Here is a 19,628-nt window from a genome sequence, read left to right as displayed (position 1 = left end):
GGAAATAAATGCTTATCTGTTTCTTCAGGGTTTGTTTTGGTACAGTAGGATTGCCACAGAATCATAGAACCCCAAGGATGGAAGAGAATTCAGAGGTTATCTAGCCTATACCTCAACAAGATTCCTCTCTCTAACTTTCCCCACTAAGTTGTCAACTATCCTTCTTGTGGGGACCTCTAGGGAAGGGAACTCATTCTCAAAGAAGCCTATTTCAATTTTGAAAAGTTTGAATTGTTGGGGAAAGTCCTAATTATTAGGGAGCCTTTTCTTTTTTTTTAAAGTAGGAAAAAAATCAGTAATTGTATTTACAAATGTGTATTCCATGTGAGTTGTCACAAAGACATCTCCTTCCCTGCCCCCCCTCATTAAATGCTTCTTTTGTAAACAACATAGCATATGCTCTAACATATCATATTCTAAAATTATTGTACCTCTGAATAGCTAAATGTTGAAGATTTTAATCTGAAATTAAATTCAAGGTTGAATTGTCTTTAAGAATAGAAAGACCATTTTACAGTTCATTGTAACTCCAATCAATCATTAAAGGTTCTTGGGGTCTCTAGTGGGTATAGTGGTAGGTGGAGCAATGGATAGCAGGCTTGCCTGAAGTAAAAAACACCTATAAAATGAGTTGCCTCAGTTTTCTCATCTCTCATTATGAGAAATTTCTCATTTCTCATAAAATAGGGGTAAATGGCGTCCACATCCCAGGATTGTTATGAGGATCAAATGAGAAAATAATTATAAAGTTCTTATCAGAGTGCCTGGTAAATGCTATATAATGTGGTCTACTGTTATGATTAAAATGGATAGAGCACTTTAAAATGGTTCCACTGACTAAAATGGCCTTATTGCAAGTTTGATTCATTTATAAATAATCTATAATGGTCCAAAATTCCAAATAAGCCATTAATGGATTTGTATTTCATTCCTTTTCTAGCTATTGCTGCTACATGTTTAACACTTGTACAAAAACAACTCTTCCCCATACTGTTTCTGTAAATATCATAAACATGAAATACTTAAAATAAAGTAGCCCCTTAGCTTGAGAACAATTTCCATTTGGCTTAGGGGGAAAAAGAAAGAAATTAGCAAAGAAACCTTCTTTTTCCTTTCTCTTGTCTTACGGAAAACAAAAACAACTAAATTCCCAAGACAAATATCTGAGAGACTGGAGCTTTGGCCCAATGCTTCCAACTCATTGTCTGGCAATGTGATTAGAACAGTTTAGGTATTTACATTATTCAGAAATTGATTGACTCGATCAGTTCTCATCCAGAATATCAAAAAGTACTACAATTTGCTTCTGTTACCTGAATGATGGCCAGTGGATCTAGCAATGGCTAAGACTCTCCATCTTTCTTCATATTCATCATTGCTGACTGAATCTTTATTTTCTTCATCACTGCCCATTCATTTATTTTCTTCTGTTCTGAAGCATGGTTGGTCAGCAGGTACTACTTTCAGCATTCTGCCTTTTCATAGGAAGATAAATTTGAGATTCTCATTCAGGTTGTAGACACATCATATGGAATCAGAAATGGTGACCTTAAAGATTTTTGCCCTTGTAGTAAAGAAGATGGAAGGTATAACGCCTTTCCATGTACTCTGAAATAGTGAAGAAGGTAATGCATATGGTATATATGCTTGACAAGAGCTGATGATAGAAAACTCTTCCACTACTCCAGGCTATTACTCTAGTCTCCACAGCCCCTGAACTTCTTCTGTTTCATCTTTGGCATTGGTTATTCTTCAATATCTGCCATCTTCCTGATAAGCTTTCTTAGGGATTGTATGTTTTGACATCTTTATTCTAGCTCGGTAAGTGTGGAAATAGCTAGGTGGATGCTCCAAACTAAGTTCTGGTACAAACAATGTGGATATCACAGAAATGATGTCACAGAAATTACTGATACCATGATATCTCCAGTTGTTGCTATACATGCCTTATCAATATACCTGAAAATCTGTTCTTTGATAATTAGGTAGCTCCTTGTTAAAATGATACTCACATTAGAGAGGTAAAAACCATAAGGTAAGAAGCCCTTATAACAACATATCAGTTGCCAGTGGATGCCAAGCCATTTTGTCTGGACAGTGAAAAATATCATATTGATTTGTGGCCCTCTGTACTTTTTGATGCCAAATTAAGTCAAACCAGTGTGTATGCAAACAATTAAAGAAAGACACTGCTTTAATCTTTCCTTCCAACAACTGTGTTGATATATAGCAAATTCTCCAAATCATTGCTATTTGATAATGTCATATTTCCCACTGACCCAGGAACTACTAGTTCTTTTCTGTCCATCATGGATCCAAAGGGAGCATTGATAATCATTGGGAAACTTAAACCCTATCCATGCTTTCTTCATATCCTACTCATCCTCCTCCATACTATTTTTCAGAGATCTAATCATCTGTGGATACCTGCATCCCAAGTATTTCTCCAAGTCATACCAGACTTTTTAAAGAGTAGCGTAGGGGGAGCAGCCAAGATGGTGGAGTAGAAAGATACACATATGCTAGCTCCGAACCCACAGCCCATAAAATATCTGTAAAGAAGAACTCCCAACAAATTCTGGAGCAGCGGAAGCCACAGAACAACGGAGTGGAGGAGATTTCTGTTCCACAGAGCCCTGAAAACAGACACCAAAGGTCCATCGCTCACTGGACCCAAAGTGGAGCCTAGCCCTGCCTTGGCCGCGCAGCACCGAGAGGAGCAGATCCGAGCAGGCTTCAGAGACAGAATCTCCAGCGGCCACACAGGTCCCTCCACCCACAGGCTCCAGGGGTGAGTGAGAGAGTCTTTTTGGCTTGCTGGGAGGGGACCAGGGTATCTCCATGGCTTGGGCCCCCTCGGGAGGCAGCAGTGGAGGCAGCAGCAGACAAGGGCTCTCAAAGCAGGCAGGAGCTCACATCCATTGTAGAAGGTCTCTGCATAAACCCTCTGAGGGAACTAAGCCCCGTGTGGCGGCCCTGCCCCCACCTGAGCACCTGAGCTTAATCTCACACTGAATAGCAGCCCTGCCCCTGCTGAAAGCCCTGAGTCTGGAAAGCAGCATTTGAATCTCAGACCCCAAGCACTAGCTGGGAGGATCTGGAGGCATGGTGGATGTGGAGAGTACACTCAGAAGTCAAGTCACTGGCTGGGAAAATGCCCAGAAAAGGGAAAAAAAATAAGACCATAGAAGGTTACTTTCTTGGTGCACAGATGTCTCCTCCCTTCCTTTCAGATGAGGAAGAACAAGGCTTACCATCAGGGAAAGACACAGAAGTCAAGGCTTCTGTATCCCAAACATCCAGAATAAATACCCAATGGGCTCAGGCTATGGAAGAGCTCAAAAAGGATTTTGAAAATCAAGTTAGAGAGGTGAAAGAAAAACTGGGAAGAGAAATGAGAGAGATGCAAAAAAAGCATGAAAAGCAGATCAACACCTTGCTAAAGAAGACCCAAAAAAATGCTGAAGAAAATAACACCTTGAAAAATAGGCTAACTCAATTGGCAAAAGAGGTTCAAAAAGCCAATGAGGAGAAGAATGCTTTAAAAGGCAGAATTAGCCAAATAGAAAAGGAGGTTCAAAAGCTCACTGAAGAAAACAGTTCTTTAAAAATTAGAATGGAACAGATGGAGGCTAATGACTTTATGAGAAACCAAGAAATCACAAAACAAAACCAAAAGAATGAAAAAATGGAAGATAATGTGAAATATCTCATTGGAAAAACAACTGACCTAGAAAATAGATCCAGGAGAGACAATTTAAAAATTATGGGACTACCTGAAAGCCATGATCAAAAAAAGAGCCTAGACATCATCTTTCATGAAATTATCAAGGAAAACTGCCCTGATATGCTAGAACCAGAGGGCAAAATAAGTATTCAAGGAATCCACCAATCACCGCCTGAAAGAGATCCAAAAAGAGAAATTCCTAGGAACATTGTGGCCAAATTCCAGAGTTCCCTGGTCAAGGAGAAAATATTGCAAGCAGCTAGAAAGAAGCAATTCAAGTATTGTGGAAATACAGTCAGGATAACACAAGATCTAGCAGCTTCTACATTAAGGGATTAAAGGGCGTGGAATATCATATTCCAGAAGTCAAAGAAACTAGGACTAAAACCAAGAATCACCTACCCAGCAAAACTGAGTATAATACTTCAGGGGGAAAAATGGTCTTTCAATGAAATCGAGGACTTTAAAGCATTCTTGATGAAAAGACCAGAGCTGAAAAGAAAATTTGACTTTCAAACACAAGAATGAAGAGAAGCATGAAAAGGTAAACAGCAAAGAGAAGTCATAAGGGACTTTCTAAAGTTGAACTGTTTACATTCCTACATGGAAAGCCAATATTTATAACTCTTGAAACTTTTCAGTATCTGGGTAGTTGGTGGGATTACACACATGCACACGCACACACAGAGACAAAGAGCACAGAGTGAATTGAATAGGATGGGATCATATCTTTAAAAAATGAAATTAAGGGGTGAGAGAGAAATATATTGGGAGGAGAAAGGGAGAAATGGAATGGGGCAAATTATCTCATAAAAGAGGCAAGTAAAAGACTTTTCAGTGGAGGGAAAAAGGGGGAAGGTGAGAGAAAAAACATGAAGCTTACTCTCATCACATTCAACTAAAGGAAGGAATAAAATGCACACTCATTTTGGCATTAAAACCTATCTTACAATACAGGAAAGTGGGGGAGAAGGGGATAAGCAGGGTGGGGGGATGATGGAAGGGAGGGCAATGGGAGGAGGGAGCAATTTGAAGTCAGCACCTGGGGAGGGACAGGATCAAAAGAGAGAATAGAAGCAATGGGGGGCAGGATAGGATGGAGGGAAATATAGTTAGTCTTACACAACACTACTATTATGGAAGTCATTTACAAAACTACACAGATATGGCCTATATTGAATTGCTTGCCTTCCCAAAGGGAATGGGTGGGGAGGGAGGGATGAAGAGAAGTTGGAACTCAAAGTTTTAGGAACAGCTGTCGAGTGCTGTTCTTGCTACTAGGAAATAAGAAATACAGGCAATGGGGTATAGAATGTTATCTGGCCCTACAGGACAAAAGAGAAGATAGGGACAAGGGAAGAGAGGGATGATAGAAGAGAGGACAGATTGGTGATAGGAACAATTAGAATGCTCGGTGTTTTGGGATGGGGAGAGGGGACAAATGGGGAGAAAATTTGAAACCCAAAATTTTGTGAAAATGAATGTTAAAAGTTAAATAAATAAATTTAAAAAAAAAAAAAGAGTAGCGTAATGTTGAATATATCTTCCTGGATCAAAATGTCTCCATGAAGAGAATGAGCCAGAACAAAAGGTAAGCAGAAACAAAGACATTCTCCCCTCAGATAGCCAACTTTACTGCCTTTATTATGAATGTCTACTAGCAGTAAAATCCCACAGCACTGATTCCATATTTTGAAGCCACATATTAATGGCTCTCCCACCACATATTAATTCCCTCCAACTACCCCAATACTGAGAAAGGTCTCCAAAATTACAAATATCATTTTTCCATGTAGAAATATAAACAGTTCAACTTTAATAAATCCCTTTTGATTTCTCTTTCCTGTTTACCTTTTCTTGTTTCTCTTGAGTCTTATAATTGAAAGTCAAATTTTCTATTCAGCTCTTGTCTTTTCAGCAAGAATACTTTAAAGTCCTCTATTTCACTGAATGTCCACTTTTTCCCCTGAAGGATTATACAAAGTTTTGCTGGGTAGGGTGATACTTGGTTTTAATCCTAGCTCCTTTGATCTCTGGAATATCATATTCCCTTAATGTAGAAACTGCTAAATCTTGTGTTATTCTGATATCCACAACACTGGAATTGTTGCTTTCTATTTGCAATATTTTCTCCTTGACCTGGGAACTCTTGAATGTGGCTATAATATTCCTAGGAGTTTTCCTTTTGGAATGTCTTTCAGGAGGTATTCAGAGGACTCCCTCAATTTCTGTTTTATCCTCTGATTCCAGAACATTGGAGCAGTTTTCCTTTATAATTTCTTGAAAAATTATGTCCAGGCTCTTTTTATGATCATGGCTTTTAGGTAGTTCAGTAATTTTTAACTTATCTCTCCTGGATCCCTTCTGAATCTATTTTCCAGGTCATTTGTTTTTCCAATGATATATTTTACATTATCTTCCATTTTTTCATTTTTTTGGGTTTTGTTTTATGATTTCTTAATTTCTCATAGAGTCATTGGCTTTCATTTGTTCCATTCTAATTTTTAAGGAATTATTTTCTTCAGTGAGCTTTTGCTCCTTTTGCATTTGGCCAATTCTGTTTTTTTAATACTTTCTTCTCCTTATTGAATTTTTGGAGCTCTTTTGCCTTTTGAATTAGTCTATTTTTTAAGGTGTTATTTTCTTCAGTATTTTTGGGGGTCTCCTTTAGCAAGCTGTTGACTCATTTTTGATAATGTTCTTGCATCACTCTCATTTCTCTTCCCAGTTTTTCCTCTACTTCTCATACTTGATTTTCAAAATTCTTTTTGAGCTTTTCCATGGTCTGAGACCAATTCATATTTTCTTGGAAGCTTTGGATTTAGCAGCTTTTACTTTGTTGTCTTCTTCTGGTTGTGTGTTTTGTCCTTTTTTGTCAACAAAGTAAGATTCAATAGTCTGAATTTTTTCTTTGGTTTGGTTATTTTCCAAATACTTGACTGTTTTACTTTCTGTTAAGGTAGGACTCTGTTTCTGGTGTGGAGGGTCTCCTGTCAAAAAATTCAGGGGTTTTGTGTAGCTGTTTTCAGAGATCCTTTAGGGACCTATCAATTTTCAGTTCTTTCAAGGTTGTATGATCAAAGGAGAGGTGTTTAGTCTTCTCCTGGCCTGTGCTCTTGTCTGTGAGCAACTACAAGCCCTCTTTTCTGCCTTGGAACTGTGAGAGGGATTCATTCTTCACTGTGGCCACAAGGTCTGCCACACCAGCACTTCTCCTCATTTCATGACTGCCACCCAGGACCATGACCCAGATCCAGGCACAAGCAAAGCAAGAGGATTCTGCCTCAGCACCAGCAAGATCCCTGCAATCCCCCTCTAATCAACTGCTCAATCCTCCCACCATGTATAGGCCAAGAGATCTGGAAGCAGCTGCTGTCCCTATGGTTGTCACCACGTTGGGGCTGAGGTCTGATGTGCTCCTCTTATACTCAGGTCCATCAGACCTTTCCTTCTGAACTTCTAAGTTGTGTTTGGCGTTTGTGGGTTGAGAAGTGTGTAAACTGCCATAGTTGCCAGTAATTCAGTACCCCTAATCTCTGCTCTCAGTTTGTTGGGGCCTGGTCTGTGGTGGTGTGGCCTGCGCTGGACTGTGCTCCTTTGTCAGCCTGGTGCAACAGACCTTTCCTATTGACCTTCTAGGTTGTCTTGGGCTGGAAATTTGTTTCACTCTGTTGTTTTCTGAGTTCTGCTGCTCTAAAATTTGTTTAGAGTCATTTTTTACAGGTATTTGGAGGGGTTTGGGGAAGAGTTCAAGCAAGTCCCTGCTTTTATTCCATCATCTTTTATATTCTATCTTGATATAAGATCAAATTCTTTCTTCACATTGTAGGGTGAATTCAGTAACCCTTAGAATATCTGTTTAAATTCTATCCTCTAATTCCATTTGAGCTTTTTTTACTGATTGGTTATGCTGTTTCCATTATTTCGTATTTCAGCAAAGCAATTCTACTTCTCAGAAAATCTATAGTTTTATTTATATCATATGCAGCTAATGTTGAGTATTATATTCTTATCTGATTCTGTCTTTATTGTTATCAGTTCTTCCTTTATTTTCTTTAGCGGGTGACAGGGTTTGAAATGGTTTCAATTTTGTTTCTGAGAAGACTGTTGATGTTTAGTTTTCCTCATTTTTGTATCTTTAAGTTTTAAAGCCTATAATAATTATTGATCATGTTGAAGCATTAAAAAAACCCCACCCTACTTATTTCTTTGGTTTTTCCTTTTGTAACAGTGTCTACTTTGGTTACATTGTGTGTTATATTTCACCACTCCCCTACTCTTTTAAGGAGTTTGGAAGGTCTCTCATCTCTGCCATTGGCTCAAACTCCTACTCAACCTCAGCCCTCAAATTGAGCAGGTTCTCAGCACTCTAGTTTTGTTTAACCACTTAACAATCAGACTAGTTTTTACAAAGAAATATTTACTTAATACTTGCTAAAGGTTTAGCGAGTATTTAACAAATACAGAAACATTCTTTCCCCTAATCCTTGGAAGACATAATCCCTCCCTATACCCCATTAGTCTCTGGGGAGGAGAGAAGGATGAGGTTGAGATCTGACAGGTAAACTATTCCTTGCTGTCCTAGTTTGCTTGTAGTATCAGCCTTTATATCCAAATCATGTACCCATTTTGGCTTCATCTTGGTATAGAGTATAAGAGGTTGGTTTATGCCTAGTTTCTGCCATACTATTGTCCAGTTTCCCAGGAGTTTAATTAGCTTAATTTAGTTCCTATATTGCCTCAAGCATATCAAGTTCTAAGGCCAAAGCCCCTGGGCTTGTTCTGGGGACCCTGGCTTTTCAGGGCTCCCCTGCTGGGGGAGCAACATCCAGCTTATAATCACCATGGCTCATGCTCTGAGATCTGGGGACTCCACTGCCTGTGCCCAGAAACAAAAAGGACAAACAAAACAAATGCCAGTCCCGAGTTCATTTCTTGGGGCCACAGAGCCTGAAGGGAGAAGAGAAGGTATCCTTCCCACACCAGCTTAGGTCATATGCCCATATTGTGAGTGAACAGGAACTTCCACCCTGGATATGGCCAGAAAAGTGAGAGAAGACTCTTTCAGTCGGATAATTAATTTTTTTCAATTAATTAATTAGATAATTTTTAGGTTTCAACATTCATTTCCATAAGATTTTGAGTTTTAAATTTTCCCCCTCCCCAAGACAACGTGCAATCTGATATAACCTCTACATATACATTCATCTTAAACATATTTTCACATTAGTGTAACAGCAAGCATCCCAGCACCCAGGATGACCTGCTAGTACAGGTTCTTAGATGTGCTTTTCTAAAAGGAAAGCAACTTTTGAGTGGTCAACAATCACTTTAATCAAGTACATATATCATTCCTATAGTTCAGGGGAAAAAGTCAACACCCTGAACTTCAGAGAAAATACAAACAGAAAACCCGACAGGGCTCTTCCAACTGTTTGCCCATAGACAATACATACATCCTTACCAGAGAGAGAAGCACCAATACCTGGGTTTTCAAAGCCGAGGGGTCCCGGAATCTTGGCCCCAGAGTCTTGTCTGGCACATGAGCTTTCTTCCAAAATCTAAGCCCTGAAGCAAAACCTCACCTCAGAGTACAGATGCACCTCTCAAAGCCAGAGGACATGACCCAGCGTTTGCCTTCATACAAAACAAGCCTTCTCCAATCAAGCCACCCTCAATAGCCTCACCTGAGACCTATTGATTGGCAGAGAAGATTTTTAACTCCCATTACAATCAATTATTATGTAAAGAAGAATTAGGACCAATGAGAAGAAACAAAAGAAAGAAGAAACAAAACAAAACAACAAAAGAAAAAGAGAGCAAATAGTATGCTTCCATCTGCATTCAGACTGCAAAGTTGTTTCTCTGCATGTGGATAGCATTTTCTATCATGACTCTTTTGGAGTTGCCTTAGATGCTTTATTGCTGAGAAGAGCTAAGTCTGTCAAAGTCAGTCATTGCTTAATGTTGCCATTACTGTGTACAATGTTCTCCTGGTTCTTCTCACTTCACTCTGTATCAGTTCATATGAGTCTTTCCAAGCTTTTCTGACATCTGCCTGCTCATCATTTCTTATATCACCATAGTATTCCATTACATTCATATACCATGACTTGTTCAGCCACTCCCCAATTGATGGGCATCCCTTCAATTTCTAATACGTAGCCACCACAAAAAGAGCTGCTATAAATATTTTTGTACATGTGGCTCCTTTCTCGTTTTTATGATCTCTTTGAGATGCAGACCTAGAAATGATATTTCTGGGTCAAATTTCTGGTTCAAATGCAGATTTTTATAGACCTTTGGACATAGTTTCAAATTGCTCTTCCAGAATGGTTGGATCATTTCACAACCCCACTAACAATGTATTAGTGTTCTAATTTTCCCCAATCTTCTCCAACATTTATCATTTTCCTGTTTTGTCATGTTAACCAATCTGATAGGTGTGGTGTGGTACCTCAGAGTTTTTTGATTTGCATTTCTCTAATATATTTCTCTAATATCTAAGTCATGTACCCATTTTGACTTTATCTTGGTATAGGGTATGAGATGTTGATCTACGCCTGGTTTCTGCTGTACTATTTTCCAGTTTTCCCAGCAGTTTTTGTTAAATAGTGTCTTATTCCAGCTGGACCTGGAATCTTTGGATTTATCAAATAGTAGATTATTATAGTCATTGACTATTGTGTCTTGAATGCCTAACTTATTCCAGTGATCCACTACTCTGTTTCTTAGCCAGTACCAAGTAGTTTTGATGATTGCTGCTTTATAATACAATTTAAGATCTTGTATGGCTAGGCCACCTTTCCTTGTATTTCTTTTCATTAGTTTCCTTGATATTCTGGACCTTTTGTTCTTTCAGATGAATTCTGTTATTGTTCTTCCTAGCTCTATAAAATAATTTTTTTGGTAGTTTGATTGGTATGACCCTGAATAAGTAAATTAATTTAGGTAGAATTGTCATTTTTATTATGCAAGCTCAGCCCACCCATGAGTGATATTTTTTCAGTTATTTAGATCTGACTTTATTTGTGAGAAAAGTATTTTGTAATTATGTTCGTATGGTTCCTGGGTTGTTTTTTTTTTTGCCAAGTAGACTCCCAAATATATTATAATGTCTACAGTAACTTTAAATGGAATTTCTCTTTGTATCTCTTGCTGTAGGGCTTTGTTAGTAATACATAGAAATGCTGATGATTTATATGGGTTTATTTTATGTCCTACAACTTTGCAAACTTTGTTGCAAGTAATTTTTTACTTGATTCTCTGGGTTTCTCTAAGTATACCATCATATCATTTGCAAAGAGAGACAGCTTTGTTTCTTCTTTGCCTATTCTAATTCCTTTAATTTCTTTTTCTTCTCTTATTGTTAACACTAACATTTCTAGTACAATATTGAATAACAGGGGGGGAATAGTGAACAACCTTGTTTAACCCCTGACCTTATTGGAAATACTTCTAGCTTACATTTAATATAATTATATATAAGTCTTGCTGATGATTTTAGATAGATGCTACATATCACTTTAAGGAAGACTCCATTTATTCCTATGCTTTCTACTGTTTTTAATAGGAATGGATGTTGTGTTTTGTCAAATGCTTTTTCTGCATCTATTGAAATAATCACATGGTTTCTGTTAATTGTGTTGTTGATATGGTCAATTATGCTGATAGCTTTCCTAATATTGAACCAGCCCTGCATTCCTGGTATATATGCCACCTGGTCATAGTGTATTTTCCTCATGATAAGTTGCTTTAATCTCTTTGATAATATTTTATTTAAAAATTTTGCGTCTATATTCATTAGGAAAATTGGACTATAATTTTCTTTCTCTGTTTTGACTCTTCCCAGTTTAGGTTCAGCACCATATTTGTATCATAAAAAGAATTTGGTAGGACTCCTTCTTTGCCTATTTTACCAAATAGTTTGTATAGTATTGGAATTAATTGTTCTTTAAATGTTTGATAGAATTCGCTTGTAAATCTATCTTACTCTGGAGATTTTTTTCTTAGGGAGTTTATGGATGGCTTGTTCAATTTCTTTTTCTGAAGTGAGGTTATTTAAATATTTTATTTCCTCTCCTGTTAATCTGGGCAATTTATATTTTTGTAAATATTCATTCATTTCACTAAAATTTTCAAATTTATTGGCATACAGTTGGGCAAAATGGCTTCTAATTATTGTTTTTATTTTCTCTTCATTGGTGGTGAGTTCACCCTTTTCATTTTGATCAAATTAACCAAAGGTTTATCTATTTTATTGTTTTTTTCCCCATAAATCCAGCTCTTAGTTTTACTTATTAGTTCCATAGTTTTGTTAATTTCAATGTTATTAATCTCTCCTTTGGTTTTCAGAATTTCAAATTTGGAATTTAATTTGGGATTTTAAAATTGTTCTTTTTCTAACTTTTTTAGTTGCACACCCAATTCATTGATCTCCTTTTTCTCTATTTTATTCATGTAAGCATTTAGAGAAAGGAAACTTCCCCTAAGAACTGCTTTTGCTGCTTTCTCAACTTTCTGTGGGTCCAACCCTGGTTATTATCATTACACAGTGTTTGGGTTCATATAGCTGGCCAATCACCTCTTTCTTAACTATTACATTGAGTGACTTTTTCTCAGCCTTCATTCTCTCTGCAACTTTTTTTTTTTTAAAAACAGTATCAGTCCATTTTCTCTTCTGAATACTCTCTCCTCTTAGTTCTAGTAACATTGTTTCCTTAGTCTCTTCCTGTCTAGTTAATCCATTGTCCACTTCTTGGATCATCAGCCTTTTCCTTCCCAGGAAATATGGATATCCCAAAAGGATCTCTTCTCTTTTTTTCTATTCTGTTTCCCTTGCCAATCTTGTCAGCTCACCTGGCTACAGTAAAGCAATGTGTGATACTAGAGTACTAGACTTAGAAGTAGGAAGACCAGCATTCAAATCCCTTCTTACCAGCAATATGGACAAATAATTTACATTCTCTTAGCCTTACTTTCCTTATCTACAAAATGGAAATAATAATAACAATAGTACCTACCACACAGGGTAATTGTAAGTCTTAAATGAGATAATCTATGTATGGGGTTGGGAAAACTTTTTAAAAAGCTATGCAAATGACAGTTGTTACTCCCATGTCAATGCACAAAACTCTCAGACTTGCATTTTCAGGACCAATTTCTCTCCTGATCTCCAGTTCCTCATTACCATTGTCTGTTGGACTTCTCCACCTGGATGTCCCAGAAGCATCTTGAATTCATCACTTCTACAACAGACTTCATTATATTTCTCTTCCCCTCTTCCAAAATCCCTCACTTTTATTGACAGTGTAACCATCTTTCCATCTTTGAGTCATCCCTGACTCATCCCTCTCCCAGGATCTGGATCAGTAGCTTGTCAGTAATGTTGATTGGTTGTTAGTAAGCCATTATAAGAAAACAACCCCTTTAATAAGGATTGTCTAATGACAGTTCACATTTCCATATTGCTTTAAGGAACTGCAAACATTTTGCATATATTATTTCATTTGATTTTCACCACAACCTTCTGAGGCTCATGGAAGTTATGACTTGTCCATGACCACACGGCTAGAAACTGTCCAAAGTGTAATTTGAACTTTTGTCTCTCCTGACTTCAAGTCCATTGATCTTTTTTCAGTATTTTTCCCTGAATAATTGTTAGATATGTTGGAATATAGTTTTCTTTCTATGCTTTCTAGCAGATAGGTGGTACAATGATTAAAGCAGTTGACTTGGAACCAGGAAGACTTAAGTTCAAATCTGGCCCTCAATTACTTTCTAGCTGTGTGACCCTGGGCAAGTCATTTAACCACTGTGAGCCACAGTTTCTTCAGATATAACGTGGGGATAAAGGGCACCTAGGTGGCACAGTAGATAATATAGCACTGGGCCTGGAGTCTGGAAGACATATTATAGAGCTCAAATGTGGCTTCAGGCACTAGTTGTGTGACCCTGGTCAAGTCACTTAACCTTATTTACCTTAGTTTCTTCATCTGTAAGATAAGCTGGAAATGGCAAACCACTCTAATATCTTTGCCAAGAAAACCCTAAATTGGAGCACAAAGAGTTCTACATGACTGAACAAGGACAACAACAAATGAGGATAATAACCTTGCAGGGTCATTGTGAGGAGGTAATAAATGTCATACTATTTCTAATTCCCTTTCCTCCTCCTGCTTTATCTCTCTGGTTTGGGAATTAAAACCATATTGCCTCATGCAGGGGGTTTGATAATCTGCTTTCCATTTCTATTTTTTTAGTGAGAAATTTATTTACTTTTGGAATTGTTTTTTGAATGTTTGATAGAATTAATTTAAAAGTTCCTCCAAATCTGAGGTAATGGTGGTGGTTGTTGTCTGAGGTTGATACTTTCCCCAAGTGATTAATAATCTTTCTGAGGGTTTGGAATAACTCCTGGGATAACATTGTTAGGAAAATTTTAGAGAAAAACGGAACGGAGCCTATTTTCATGCTGATGTGCAGCATGTAGCATTTTGGGTACATTCTTTTATTGAACGAACAGTACTGCTTGCACGGATATGTTCTCCTGGGTCTGGCATTCCCACGATGGGGAAGGAGTTTGGTTTGGGAGGCGCTGCTTCAGGACACACACTGCCAAGAAGGTTCAGATCGCACCCTAGGCTGACCCAAGGCAGATAGCATTGAAGGTCACAATGAACCAGTTTGCAACTAAAGCCATTTTCCAAGTGAACACCAGGGAGCAGTGTTACCTCAGAAGTGCAGGGTTTGGCTATAATTTGAGCTAACGGGAGATAAAGAACCAGAGTTGCGTCTTGTGGCTGACCTTTCCTTCCTGGAAATAAGTGTGTGGGCAGGGGGAGTCTTGTGTTTGGCCGTAAAAGGTTTCGCTTTATACCCCGCATTCCAGGGTATGGCAGGCTGGTGAGGAGCACACACAGCCCACCCTCCTGTCCCCCACCTCTCACCTCCAGATGTTTGCTAGATGGCCTCCCTCCTGACCTGCTACACCGGCCAGCAAGCATCGCTTGTGAAGTCCATAATCTTGGCTATTGGTTGGACAGCTGCGGGCACCTTCCTGAGTCAGCATCTGGGGGTGGGAGGATGGGGGGCTGACTTAGGTGACATTGACAAACAGTATCTTCCAGCGTCATTTCAGGGCTTTAGTCGGTCCATGGCTTGTGGGCTTCTGTCTACATGATCCTTCCGCCTGTTCTTTGTCCAAGAGGTCCGGGACTTTGTTTCATCTTCACAGAGTTGGAGAGTTGGACTTGGGTGTTTGAGGAGGGAGGCACCTACTCTGTGTTCGGGGCTTTACAAATGTCACCTTATTTGATCTCCACCACAACCTTGCCGGGTAGGGGCTGTTAAGATCCCTAGCTTACCAGTTGAGGAAACTGAGGCAAACGGAAGTTAAGTGACTTGTCCAGGTTCCCATACCCTAGCAAATGTCTGAGGCTGGATTTGAGCTTGGGTCTTCCTGGCTCCAAGTTCAGCACTCCATCCACTGTGCCACCTGGCACGGCTAGGGGTCAGTCGACCTGGCCACCTGCTAGCTGGGTGACTTTGGGCAAAGTTACAAGGCGAATGAATTGTAAAATGTGGGCATCATCCTGCCCGCCTCCCTGGCTGCTGTGCAGAGAGCTCTCTGCAAATGTTGGAAGTGTTCATGCAAAGGGAAGCTATCCTTACTGCCCAGCCAACAGCGAGCAGAAGTCTGGGTGGGACGGGGTTATTACACAACCACTATTTACAGCCCTTTGGAATGGGGTGGGGCGTGGGCTTGGGGAGGTGTGTGAAGAATACCCGTGTCACGTGACACTGTTGACCATCAGCTCCTCCCTCACACTCTCTCCTTCCCCTCCCGGTTTTTTGTGACATTACTCTCTTGGCTCTCATTTCCTGCCAGTCTGACTGTCTTCTTTGCTGGCTAGTGATCCATAGCAAAGCCCCTGACTGTGGGTATTCCCCAAGATCATGCGATAGACCCTCTTCTCCCTCTGCAACATTCTCTTGGCAGCTCCAAATGATCATCTCTAGGCAGAAGAGTCACAGATGTCTATGTCCAGCTGACCCCAACCCCACCATGCCACTTGTCTCTTGCGCATTTCAAACAGAATGTTATGGAGACATCTCAAACTCAATATGTCCAAAACTGAACTCATCTTTCCCCTCTCAATTTATGATGAAGACTCAAGTCCTTCCAGTTTGCCAATTTTTAATCTTGGGAATATCAATCTTCTTCCCCCAGTACATCTAGTCAGTTGCCAAATCCTGTTCTTTCTACGTCCTCAACATCTCTGGTGCCTGACCTTATCTCTCTGTACCCCAAGGGCTACCACCCTAGTCTAGACCCTCATTTCCTCTTGCCCAGATTATTGTAAAATTCTCCTAACTGGTCTCTCTGCCTCAAATCTGTCTCCAGTCTAGTCCATCCTCCACACTGCTGCCAAAGTAATTTGAAGTGAACAGAGCAGGCATCACTTTCTAACTCGGTCAACTCCAGTGGCTCCCCTAGAATCAAACATAAACTCCTTTGTTTAGCTTTTAAAACCCTATGGAACCTGACCTTAACCTATCTTGGTAGTCTTAAGGGACACTCTTCATCTTGCACTCTGTGATCTAGCAAAATCGGCCTTCTCTGTTCCAGTGCTGGGCCTGGAGTCAGAAAGATTTATCTTCCTGAGTTCACATCTGGCCTCAGGAACTTCCTAGATGTGTGATCCTGAGCAAGTCATTTAGCCCTGCTTGCCTCAGTTTCCTTGTCTGTAAAATGAGCTGGAGAAGAAAATGCAAACCACTCCAGTATCACTGCCAAGAAAATCCAAATGAGGTCACAGAGTGGGACATGACTGAAAAAAATGACTGAACAATTAATTGTTCCTCACACATGACACTTCCATCTCTAATCTGTGTGCTTTTACCATTCCTGGAATGTACTCTTCCTTCCCTCCTCCTCTAATCCCTCTTCTCTTTTTTTTTTAAATTTTTTTAAAATTTATTTTTAGTTTGAAACATTCATTTCCACAAGATTTTGAGTTCCAAATTTTCTCCCCATATCTCCCCTCTCCCAATATCTTCCCTCCCCCCATATCTCCCCTCCCCCTACCCCAAGACACCTTGCATTCTGATTACCCCTTCCCCCAATCTGCCCTCCCTTCTATCACATCCTCCCTTCCCTTATCCCCATCTTCTCTCTTTTCTTGCAGGGCAAGATAGATTTCTATACCCCATTACCTGTATTTCTTATTTCCCAGTTGCATGCCAAAACAATTCTCAGCACTTGTTCCTTAAACTTTGAGTTCCAACCTCTCCCCCTTCCTCCCTCCCTACCTTACTGAGAAGACAAACAATTCAATATGGGCTATACATGTATAGTTATGCAAAAGACATCCATATTAGTCATGTTGTGGAAGACTAACTATATTTCCCTCCATCCTATCCTGCCCCCATTTATTCTATTCTTTCTTTTGACCTTGTCCCTCCCCAAGAGTGTTTACTTCTAATTGCTCCCTCCTCCCATTTGCCCTTACTTCTATCCCCTTCCCCTCTACTTTCCTTTAGTGTAAGATAGATTTGTATACCAAATTGAGTGGCATGTTATTCCCTCCTTAAGACAAATGTGATGAGAAAAAGATTCACTTTTCCCCTCTCACCTCCCCCCTTTTCCCCTCCATTGAAAAAGTTTTTTCTTTCCTCTTTTATGAGAAATAATTTGCCTGATTCCATTTCTCCTTTTCTCCTCCTAATATATTCCTCTCTTACCCCTTAATTTTATTTTTTTGATATCATCCCTTCCTGTTCAAGTCACCCTGTGCCCTCTGTCTATATATTTATGTATGTGTATGTGTATAATTCCTTCACCTCCCCAAATACTGAGAAATGTTTCAAGAGTTAAAAATATTATCTTTCCATGTAGGAATCTAAACAGTTCAACTTTAGTAAGTCCCTTATGATTTTTCTTTTCTTGTTTACCTTTCCATGCTTCTCTTGATTCTTGTGTTCGAAAGTCGAATTATTTATTCAGCTCTGGTCTTTTCATCAAGAATGCTTGAAAGTCCTCTATATCATTGAATGACCATTTTTTTCCCTTGAAGTATTATTCTCAGTTTTGCTGGGGAGGTGATTCTTGATTTTAATCCTAGTTCCTTTGACTTCTGGAATATCATATTCTAAGCCCTTCAATCCCTTAATGTAGAAGCTGATAGATCTTGTGTTATCCTGATTATATTTCCACAATACTCACATGGTTTCTTTCTAGCTGCTTGCAATATTTTCCCCTTGACCTGGGAACTCTGGAATTTGGCTACAACATTCCTAGGAGTTTTTCTTCTAGGATCTCTTTTAGGAGGTGATTGGTGGATTCTTTTAATATTTATTTTTCTCTCTGGTTCTAGAATATCAGGACAATTTTCCTTGATAATTTCATGAAAGATGATGTTTAGGCTCTTTTTTTTAAATTATGATTTTCAGGTAGTCCCATAATCTTTAAATTGTCTTTCCTGGATCTATTTTCCAGGTCAATTGTTTTTCCAGTGAGATATTTCCCGTTGTCTTCTATTTTTTCATTCTTTTGGTTTTGTTTCATAATGTCTTTATTTCTCATAAAGTCATTAGCTTCCATCGGGTCCATTCTAATTTTTAAAGAACTATTTTCTTCAGTGAACTTTTGAACCTCCTTTTCCATTTAGCTAATTCTCTTTTTTAAAGCATTCTTCTCCTCATTGGCTTTTTGGACCTCTTTTGCCATTTGAGTTAGTCTACTTTTAAAGGTGTTATTTTCTTCAGCATTTTTTTGGGTTTCCTTTAGCAAGCTGTTGACTTGCTTTTCATGATTTTCTTGCATGGCTCTTATTTCTCTTCCCAATTTTTCCTCCACCTCTCTTACTTGATTTTCAAAATCCTTTTTGAGCTCTTCCATGACCTGAGACCACTGCATATTTATTTTTGAGGTTTTGAATGCAGAAGCCTTGACTTTTATGTCTTCCTCTGATAGTATGCATTGTTCTTCCTCATCTGAAAGGATGGAAGAAAATACCTGTTCACTAAGAAAGTAACCTTCTGTAGTCTTATATTTTCCCCTTTTTGGGTTATTTTCTCAGTTACTTACTTGACTTTTGAGTCTTTTGTCAAGTGGAGGGTATACTCTAGGGACCTGTAAGTTCTTAGTTCCTCCAAGGTGACACAATCAAGGGAGGGAAGTTAATTCCTCTCCTGGCCTGCGCTCTGGTTTGGGAGCAACCACAAGCTTTTGTGCCCTGAATCTGAAAGTAGAATTCCCTCTCCAGAGCTTCCACCAGCTCTACCACATCAGCGTTCCTCCTCACCCCAGGGCTGTCACTCAGGGCAGAGACCCAGATCAGTGGCTTGATTCCCCCAGGGTCTTTAGACTGAGGGCTCTAAAAATGGATGCTGTGTCAGACCCTGCTCCCTTCTCACCCAGACGGAAGAGCTTTTTCACTCACCTTTGAAACTGTTTTTAGCATTTGTGGGTTGAGGAATCTGGAAACCCCAGTTGCTACCCGTGATTCCACACCCTGCAGCCTGCTCCAGTCTTGTCCATGCTGCACGCATGGAGCACACTCTGCTCCAAGCCTGGTATGATAGACCCTTCCTGTCAGCCTTTCAGGCTGCCTTAGGCTGGAAATCTCTTTCAGTCTGTTGTTTTGTGGCTTCTGCTGCTCTGGAATTTGTTTAGAGTCAATTTTCACAGGTATCTTACAGACTATGGGAGGAGAGCCTCTACAGGTCCGTCCTTCTACTCTACCATCTTGGCTCTGTCCCACTAATCCCTCTTTTCTTTGAAGACTTAGTTCAGACTTCTACATGAAGACTTTATAGATCCTTCCAACTGCTAATGCCCTCCCAAAATACTTTATATTTATTGCTTACACTTAAATATTTATTTGTATTTCCCATT

The 19,628-nt window shown here is 39.3% G+C and overlaps 1 pseudogene; it reads right to left on the bottom strand.

Moving 5' to 3' along the window:
- Positions 1 to 1,549: 1,549 nt before the first annotated feature.
- Positions 1,550 to 19,282, bottom strand: LOC140507985 (F-box only protein 3-like; annotated as a pseudogene).
- Between the last annotated feature and the right edge of the window lie 346 nt (positions 19,283 to 19,628).

The sequence above is a fragment of the Notamacropus eugenii genome, chromosome 5 (assembly GCF_028372415.1).
Source record: "Notamacropus eugenii isolate mMacEug1 chromosome 5, mMacEug1.pri_v2, whole genome shotgun sequence".
In the NCBI taxonomy this organism is placed as follows: domain Eukaryota; kingdom Metazoa; phylum Chordata; class Mammalia; order Diprotodontia; family Macropodidae; genus Notamacropus; species Notamacropus eugenii.
Note: the sequence above shows the minus strand (reverse complement) of the source record. Positions and strands in the feature narration are given on the sequence as shown.